We start from the raw sequence: 10,538 nt of genomic DNA on the forward strand, positions 1-10,538 counted from the left end.
AGGGGACGAGGCAGGATCGTCACAGCCACGCCGGAGCACTCAGATAGATGCTTTGGAGCGGGAAATGACTGGACTGTGGACCTCCATCACTGACTTGAGGTACCGCATGGATGCTGTGGCTGACCGATAGGTGAAGTCGGAAAAGAAATTCATGGGTTGGTTGAGAGCGCTGGGTCGCGCCTGCAACGTGAACCCAGACACAGTTTCAGATCAAGAGTGACCCTTCAGGGAAGTTTCTTTACCTCACTGCTTTTTATATTGTCAAGCCATGGGGACATGTCTTAATTTTAAGTGTGGGGTGGGGGACTTTGTTGTATGTTGTACTTGTGAATATTATCTATTTGTTATTCTTGGTTTTGTTTTGTGTTAGTGACTTTAGAAATAGAGTAGCAGTTTTTTTAGGAAGTGAAAATAGAAGTGACTTGGCCCGACGATGGATCGCTTTCGGCGGGGTTCTTGAGGGACTAAGTCGAGGAAGAAAAAAAAATTTGAAATATAAAGACTCTTCCTAATGACGGATTCTTTAGACAATTTTCTTGAGGGAAGCTAGTCTATAAAAAACACCAAAAAGATTTTTTTTATTTCTTAGGTAGTGTAGTAACTCCCCCTTGATTTTTCTTTGGGCCACGGTTCTTTTTCAAAGGTTTAGCTTGAACCGGGTATAGGTAGATTTTTTTGTTTTAGGTTAGGATTAATGAGTGACGAGCTTAAAATTGAAGGAAAAAAAACCTTAGCGTTCTTACACCCGAACACGATAGACGCTATAGTGTAGCGCTTAGCTTCAAGGGTTGAATCTTGTTTAAGTGCCTTAAAAATTGTATGTTAGTACCTAACTTGAACACTCAAAAGAGAATGTTTTGATAAACTAATCCGGAGTGAGTCATGTGCCATGTGGGTGTGAGTATCATTGTATTCCATGCTATACATTTGATGCCTAGAACTTGCCCTGTGTGTTTGCAAAGCGAAATAGTAGCTTCATTCGGTTTTAGAAATGATATAGGCATTTCTTTGTTGAGCCAGACATATAAAGTGAACCCACCTGAATGCATTACATCTTAGTTAACCCCGTTGAGCCTATAAGCCTGTTTCTTTGTCAACCACGATGTGAACCTTAACCACTTGTTTGAATAGCCTGCTGTTTGAATCAATTTTCCTCCCTCTCACTAAGCACTAAATTGGTGTTGAGATTATGTAAAAACAAAAGTGTGGGGTGGTGGTTTGGTTTTTGAAGTGGAACCATGGAAATAGAGAAAAGGTGCAGAATGTGAAGCGTAAAAAGAAAAGCACCACGAAAAAAAAAAGTTCATATATTTTGTAATGATTAATAAGTGGTAGCTTGTGCAAATTGCACCTAATGTATGGGGATGTTTAAATAAATGTGGTGGAGTGTTGGATTACAAAATGATGATTTTTAAATTCAACGTAATTGTATTAAAAGTGCTTAGGGAGGTTAGTCACTATATCCAAATGTATCCTACCCGTCCCTTAGCCTACATTGCAACCAAATAAAGTCCTATTAATCTTAGACTGAGTGGGGCTCGATTAGTCGAGTACTACACTAGGGGCAAGCCTATGGTGCATCTTTGTGGCATGTGAATGTTCTTTTTGGAGAGTGAGCGAATTCTGTCTATTTGAGTTCCTAATTGTTATCACTATCATTATATATATGGAACTACTCTCTTGTGTGATGTTAGGGCATGTGATTTGTGAGCACGTGATTTTTGCCTTATGAGAATCACTCCCAAAAAATCCAAATTAAAATAATTTTTTCCGTTGTTTGCAATTTTGTGGATTTTTATAGTATTTTCTGTCATTATTTGCATGAGTTCGTGCATGTTTGTATGTTTAAATAAATGAAAAATACAAAAAATAGATTGTATTTGCATTTAGGATTTAATTTTATAATTTTTTAGTTGAGTAGTAAATTACTTATTTTTACAAAAATGAAAGAATAAAAAAATAACGTATTTGGCATTTTTAAAGTGTTTAATGTCAAATTGTGTGATTATTCTATTTTTTTAGTATTTAATTACTTGTGATAAATATTATTTAAAGTGGATTAGTATTTTAAGTCAATTTTGGTTTTATAATTTGAGTTAGGATTTTTGGTTTTAATTTTGAAGACAATTTAGGAAGAAAAAAAATTAATAAGAGAAAAGGAAATCAAATTGGGCCAAACTCAATTTAACCACCAAAGCCCAAATCAAATACACCCCAAACTAGCCCAGACCCGTCTACCCCAACCCGGTCCGTCTCCAGCCTCAGTCAAAACGACGTCGTTTGGACATGCTCTAATCTGGACCATTGAATCAGCCTGATCGAACGGTCCCAAACCTTTCCCACAACCCGACCCATTCCCATACTCGGATCACCCACTTAGCTACCAAACGACCCCGTTTTTCCCCTTGATCAATCTGGATCGTCGATCCCCTTTAATCCAACGGCCCCGGTTAATTCCCCATTTTAATATACCAAACACCCCCCACTCGTCTCTTCAGAGACCAAGAACAGGCACCACTGCACGCCGCCCTCTTCCGCCCACCGGAAATTGTCTCACGACGGTTCCGGTGGCCCAAACAACCCCAAATTAACACCCTTGATTCTCCTTCACCTCATCATCTTAAATCCCCAAACCATTGCCTTCTAATCATAGCTAAATCCCTCGAATTTCAGATCAAAGATCGGACCAGAACCCTAGTTTACCCAATCAACCCCAAACTAATACCATATGACCACATTGACCCCCTCTTTACAAATCCCAGAATGGTTTCCTTCGAATCTTTCTAGAACTCCTCGAATATTAGATCCAAATTTAAGCTCTAAAAACTCACAACTCGATACTGTCAAAACTGGTGGCATGCATCGACTCGAGAAGGCTGATTCGTTACAAAATTGATGCCATTCGCTCTTTCTCGACAGAAAAAAGCGATTGGTATCAGTTTTGTATGAATCAAGTTATAAGGTTTTAATTTCGAGTTTAGTCGGTGAGTTTCCCTGTAGCATTTCTTTTATTTTCAATGTCTTTTATTTAGACAAGAGGGGTTGCTCTGATGGTAAGCAACCCCCACTTCCAACTGAGAGGTTGTGAGTTCGAGTCTCCCCAAGAGCAAGGTGGGAAGTTCTTAGAGGGAAGGATGTCGGGGGTCTATTTGGAAACAGTCTCTCTACCCTAGGGTAGGGATAAGGTCTGCGTACACACTACCCTCCCCAGACCCTACTAAGTGAGATTATACTGGGTTGTTATTGTTGTTGTTGTTGTCAATGTCTATTTCATCTCTATCTCTTCTTCTTTTCTACTTTGTGTATTTTAATGGTCTGACTTTGAATTGAAATTATAATAAGTTCTTCCTATTAGGTTAATTTGTTTGTTCAGTCATTTCTGTCCATTTTAACTTTTATTTTAATTCCTAAAATAAAAAGGAGGATTGTGCCCTGATTTTGGTCTCTCCACTCTGTCTACTTTTAGGTTTGTATCTAGCTTCTGTTATAGTTATTTAAGTTCGTAAGTTTGCCATTGAATCAGCAGGTTCTCAATTTTCAATTTGGGTTTATACTATTCTAATAGGCGGCATATTAATATCCTCGTGATGTTTTGATGCCCTATTAAGATGATTGTGTTAAAAGTGTCAAAAGGTCGAATCTCAAATAGGCTCTTCAATGGTTGTTTCTTGCTAATGTCAGTTCAGATTGTTCATATGAGGGGTTATTTCTGACTCTGTTTCAATGCTAAACCTATTTAGGTTTCAGAAACTGATGCCTTTTGGTTTTGTTGCCTAGCCATTCTGTAAATGTTTATAGCTTTCAGAGATTCTAATTGAATAATTATGAACTTAAAGGGTTAGTCTGGGAATTATTCAATAAAAGGAGATTGTTTACCTAACTTAGGAAGTAGTGGTAGGGTAGAAATTGCATTAATAAATTAATTAAAAGCACTAGGTTAGTGGAGTGAATTAAAAATAAAAAAGGAAACTGACAGTGGTCAGCTTGATATCCTTTTAGAGCTAGAAAGTAAGAGAACATGGGAGACATTTTCAGAAGCTGAAAGAATATATTTTTAAAGAAAAGAGAAGCTGGAAAGGGCTGGTTGATGAGGTATATAATGGGGGAAAAACCTCAGAGAAAGGGGACTAAAAATTCATATACACAGAGAGGTAGCTGGGATCTGTGGTTCCATTGATTCCGATTTTAAAATTTCAACTTGTTAAGGCATCTATGGTTCATCAAGTGTGATAAAGGGCATGAATATGTTTCTCGTTGAAAAAGTCTGGGCAGATTCTGCATTTTATTCACTGTCTCCTTGATTTTGAGTCAATTTCATCGAAAGATTATTGAATCTGGTTTGCTGTTCGATCAAAACTAATTTCTGGGCTGCTGTATATCATTTTTTGAATTTGAAATTGGGTCACTTGTTACTGCTGAATTCTACTTTACTGCTGTTACTGCTGAAATCCTCACCCATATGTTTCATCTTTACTTCCAGGTACATGTTTTTAGACTATCTCACACAAGGTTTTGGTATTGAAATGAAATGAAAGCTGGAGTTCCAAATGAGTCTTCTGCACATTCAAATCTATTAGTTTAGTTTCAGTTTTTTGTTTTTTTAATTAATTGACATGTCGTATGCTTAATATGGGAGCTATTAGTCAGCTTGCCTCTTTGAAGTCAGTATAACCCTATAGTAATTTTACTTGCCTCTGAAACTTTTGTGGTTATAGCTGGTTTTGAACTGCTGAGAAAGGAAACTTGATAGAATGTTGACCATTAAGTAAGTTTTTTTTGTGTTTAAGCCATGCTAGCTAAGTGTATGGTAGTATGGGACTATCAAGGAACTACAATAGGATACTTCGTCAAGCATCTTTAATTCCAGCTGAGATAAGTATTTTTGTTTGTATGTAATCTTGTATGAGAACAACTATTGTGATAACCATAAGTTAGAGGTAAATTGGTAAGGTCCATTATGTTTAAGGTATTGGGATATTCGGAGAGGTTCAATTGTGTATTCACAGTAGATGTAGTGTGAATTTGCCTATCAAATCAATTTGTAGACTATTTCTCCTTCTTGATAATAAATTGCCTATTTTAGTTTAGGAGTGCAATTAGCCCATCTCTTATAACAAAGCGATGTCAACATTATTACAAGGTATAGATTTGGTAGTTGTAAATAGTTTTCACAAGTTTGGACAACAATTGGCCTGATTTTATTCGTCTAAAACCAAATCGTCATAAACAAATTAACAAAATGGTTAGGACTTGGATTAGAAATAAATGTGTAGAAGTTATGTGGAAGGAGGTTTTGGTTCATGTGATGAGCTCGTCTGTATTGAAGTAATGATTGCTTAATTGTGTAAAAATTTCGGTGCATTGTATATGATTAAAATTGTGATGCTGATAAATAGGCAAATGCCAAACGTGTACATAGTACGAACAGATTTTATGAGTACTGATTTCGGCATTTTAAGAGAGGATATACAAAGTTGAGTTTGCATTAGGTGGAGTGATGGTTATTTCATAAAACAAATGGTATTCATATTAACTAAAGTTTCTCTGTAACTTTATACGTAAACCATTTTGCAAGTTTTTAAACACATACAATTGGTCTCAAGTACAGGAAAAGAACAAACAATTTATGAATATGGTGATCAAGATTTAGGCACATAATTAAAATAAGGGTACTGTTTTCGGGGTGTGGTTGGGATATTTAATTTCAAATTAGTTTTCATTATGCATCTCCCTAATTCCTTTAGTTGAATAATTTTGAGGCGTGCCATTCACACATTTGAATCATATAACCTATGGCCATCACTTGATGAATCTTAATTCTTTGGAAATTTGAGGCGCGCCGTTTAGCGAATTCCCATGGCCCTCATAAAGTTAAAAACACGTAGTTGCTTTAGGCGCGTTATTTCAACAATCTACCTTCCTAAATTTGGGTGCGCATTTATGTGACCTAAATCCAAATCCTAATAACGTTATATAAAATGTGTTGCGGACTGCGGGTGCGCATTTATGTGACGCGGTTCAAAACACTTTTTTATGTGACGTTGATTTTTTTTAAAATTAAATAAAAGCGGTTAAAAAGTTAAAATTGAACCATAGGTTAAAACATGTATAAAAAAATCAGATAATAGGCAAATTACAACAGTTGAGCGACCGTGCTAGAACCACGGAACTCGGGAATGCCTAACACCTTCTCCCGGGTTAACAGAATTCCTTACCTGAATTTCTTTGTTCGCGGACTGTAAAACTGAGTCAATCTTTTCCTCGATTCGGGATTTGAATCGGTGACTTGGGACACCATAAAATATTCCAAAGTGGCTAATCTGAATTTTTAAATAAATAAAACCTATTTATTTATTCCCAAGTGGCAAATTACAACAGTTGAGCGACCGTGCTAGAACCACGGAACTCGGGAATGCCTAACACCTTCTCCCGGGTTAATAGAATTCCTTACCTGAATTTCTTTGTTCGCGGACTGTAAAACTGAGTCAATCTTTTCCTCGATTCGGGATTTGAACCGGTGACTTGGGACACCATAAAATATTCCCAAGTGGCGAATCTGAATTTTTAAATAAATAAATTCCGTTTCGATTGTCCTTTAATTGGAAAAACTCCCTTTATTTATACTTCTCCGGGGGTGTAGGAAAAAGGAGGCGTGATAGCTCTGGCGACTCTGCTGGGGACCGAACCCAGAATCTCTGGTTCAGGGTTCAGAATTCGAGCTTAGAATAATTGTTATTATTTAGCTTTATTTATTATCTGATTTTATTACATGTTTGGGCCTGATGTGCTAATTGTTGCTTTTTACCGCTTTGATATTATCTGAACTGTATATATAAACTGCTACGAAACCCCTCTCTTCTCCCTCCTGAGGAGTGCACGCTGGTCGTGACTTCTTTCTGTTAGTGTCAAATCCCAAATAGAACGAGGTTCGGACAAGTTGCAAAGCCGGATGATCTTTTGGTTACCGGTACGCAGCCCTCCCTCGGCTCGAGTTGTCCGTTCGGGTAAGCCAGGTCTAGAACAAATAAACCTAGTATAACAATACCTCATGCCGGATCCCTAATAGGAACGTTTGTTTGCATCATGTGCATTTTGACTTTGGAGACTCAACACAGGGGTTGGGTCTGTCTAGGACAGGTGTACAAAAAATGAAAAGACCATCCTGATGCATCCTACTTGCTACTTGTGCATTTATTTGCTTCAGATTTGCATGTTGACCGACTTTTGAATAAAAGAAAAGAGTTTGGAAAAGAAATAGCAGTGTGAGGGATAAGGGAGGTAATTACCTGTTTTGAAAACCTATATATACCGAAATTTTGCCGAAATTTTGAAACAAAAAAAGAAAAAAAAAAGAAAAAAGAGAATTTTATTGTTTTAAGAAAAAAAACAAAAAGAAATTGGTTTTTGTGTTGTCAAACTTGCCCGAACTACGCCAGTTTGATTCTCACAGGGTGTGAGATATGTAGGCAACCTCCATCGGGTCCAACTTCCTTTTTGCAAAAATAATCCAAAAGAACAGAAATTTTACTTTTATTTGAAAATAGTTAGGGTGATTCCATTCTTGTCAGAAATAGCCGAATGTCCCTAAAAGGGCACCGGAAGGTTGTTTTTGCAAAAAACAGCTGCCTGTGGTCATTTTTCAAGGTTTTCACCGGTTAGCCAACACATCCTTAACATCTTCGTCTTCGAGGTGCTGAAAGGCCGTATTTGCAAAACCGGATTTTATTTTTTGGAAAAAAGGGAAAAGAAAAAGTGTGTCAATTTTGTCTTCGAGTCAAATGATTCTTGATTTTTTCTTAATCACCCTAATAAATGTCCAGAATGAGCACGAGTCCAAGTTTGCCGATAGCAGTTATGAACAAGATCCCTTTGGAGTTGCACATGTGGTGGGAAGATCTGGGCAGGTCAGAGCAAGATAAGGTCAATCTGCATTTGGGGGGTCTCACCGGGTTATTAAAGATCAGACCTAGAGGAGACATCATAAAGGTTTTGGTTACGTTCCGGACTCACCCCAACCTTGGAAGAGATAGCAGGTTATATGAAAAGTACTACAGGTTTGAGGCATAAGTATCTGATTGCTCCAAGGGCCGTTAACTCTCACAAATTCATGGATTTTCTAAAGATAAGCAAGGGAATCCCATATTCCGAGTTGGAAGGGTTTTTTTCCACTCTACGTTTTATATACCAGAAATACGGGCATGTAGGAGGGTTCAATGATCCGGAAAGCGGGGTTTGCAGTAAAAGGGAACCGAACAAAATGGGACGAGCATAGGCGTTTCTCTTTCATGGTAGCATTCTTAGGCCTTGTGGTATTTCCCCAAAAAGACGGGAATATCGATTTGCGGGTGGCTGGAGTCATCAAGGTCCTGGTTACCAACGCCAAGAGCACTCTCGCCCTTATGATAGTGTCTGAGATATACCGAGCTCTCACATCTTGTAAAGCTGGGGCAGACTTCTTCGAGGGATGCAATTTGCTATTACAAATGTAGATGATCGAGCACTTGTGCCACCACCCTCAGTATATGAGTTATGGATCCGCAGAGAAAAACTGCATTGAAGAATTCAACACAAGGGTTTCAGGGTTCAAGTTACCGGAGGGGTTCGGAGAATGGATAGCCCGCCTTCGCGCCATCACTACGGGACAAATAGAATGGACACTAGGTTGGCTTCCTATTGAAGACATTGTGTATATACCCGCCACAGGTCCTTACTTCCTCCTAATGGGTCTTCGAGGTATTCAGCCTTACGCTCCCTACCGAGTGATGAGACAATTAGGAAGGTGTCAGGTGATGCATCCAGATGAAGATCTCAGTATCCAAACAGTTGAGATTAGCTCTGACGGCCAATTTTACGAAGAAACAGTTCGTTCTATTTGGAATGAGTGCCAGTATTTGACGGCAAGCACCCGAGTGCGGAACCTATCTAAAGGCGATGTCTCACCCACCTACCTTGCCTGGTATAGAAAGAAGAATATTACAAGGGCCGAATCAGAAAGACCGGCCAAAAAATCGCACATTCAGGAATTCGTCGAGGCATCGCAAGAACCGTGGGCTTGGTTGGCTAAAGAACACGAGTACATGGCCACAATAGGAAAGCTGGAGAAGCAAGTCAAAGACCTTCAATTCGAGAGTGGCTTACAAGCAACGGCGGATGAGGGTTAAAGGAAAAGGCTAGCCAAAGAAAATGAGGCCCTTCGAGCTCAAATTCAGAAACTGAAAGTAGCAGCAGAAAATCCAGTCCAAAGTAACAGAGATGAAAAGCTCGTAGCTAACCTAAGGCAGAAAGTGAGTAACTATAGTTTCTATTTGAACAAAGCAGAAAGTGAACTGGCCAGGGCTCAAAAACAATTGGCTAAAAATGCAGATGAACGGGTATGCCTGGTTAAGTAATTAAGAGAAAGGTACGACGATGAGGTTGCGGGGTTGAAGAAAAGGGTCATCGCCACGGAAAACAAAATGATCAAGCAGGCAAAAGACTTCAAGGTTGAAAGGGAACGCTGTTATACGACATTGGCGCAGTTAGAAATAGATTTGCAACAACTTCAGGAACAAAATTATGCAGCCAACCAAGCTTTGGAGGCCAGGGCCCGGCAGATTGGGCGTTTGTTACAAGAAAAGGGCGTCATAAGAGAGAGAACTAGAAACATCGTAGACTACATCATTATGAAGTGCCACATTTGTGAGGATATGACTCACTACATTCTTTGCAGCGGTGATGACCTTTGTTAAACAAATAATGAACAACTTGGACCGACTTCAAAGGGATTTTGCACATAGGCCCGCGACGAGACCGAATGATGTCCCGCGGGCACCAGGAGCATTGATATACTCATGATTTTCCATTTGAGTCGGTATTTCCTTTTCCGTCGGAGTCCGTAAGTCATGTTGGGTTTATATTTTCTTTCTGTTAGTCTGTATTTCATTAAAGTATGATAGCTTAATTTCGGAGTCTGTATTTTGTCTTTTGCATCAGAGTCTGTTAGTCTTTTGAAATTTGTTAGTATTAAGTCTTTGTGATCAAAGCATCTGTTTTATAAAAGCTGAAAATCCCAAAAATGTTTTATTTACTTTCACACTTATCTGATAGAACTACGCACGGTCTGATTCATGCGGGGACATGATACGTAGGCAATCTCTATAGGATTCGACCACCACTAAAAAGGAAAAGGGGAAGTGAAAAATAAATAAAGGAGGATGGAATAATGGAAGCTTAAAAGAAGGGGCACAATTATGAGAGGCCGGAATGACGCATGCAACTGAACTAATGCATGATAGAAAATGGTTAATTGCCTTGGTGCATTGCATCCCAACGTGTAATTGCATATGTGTTAAACTCTAAAAACTAACAAGTTTGTTGTTTTTCAGAGAATTCAAGCAGTTAGTTTATTTAGAGGATACTAGCACATTATCATTACCAAACTAGATCAAAGGGACCAATACCAGAAATCATGTCTATCCCGGATGTCGACACTAGTGTTGAGATAAAGGAGTTGGACGTCAATAAAATGAAAGAGGAGATGCTCAAACTTAAGAAACAGA

The sequence above is a fragment of the Nicotiana tabacum genome, chromosome 20, assembly GCF_000715075.1.
Source record: "Nicotiana tabacum cultivar K326 chromosome 20, ASM71507v2, whole genome shotgun sequence".
Lineage (NCBI taxonomy): Eukaryota > Viridiplantae > Streptophyta > Magnoliopsida > Solanales > Solanaceae > Nicotiana > Nicotiana tabacum.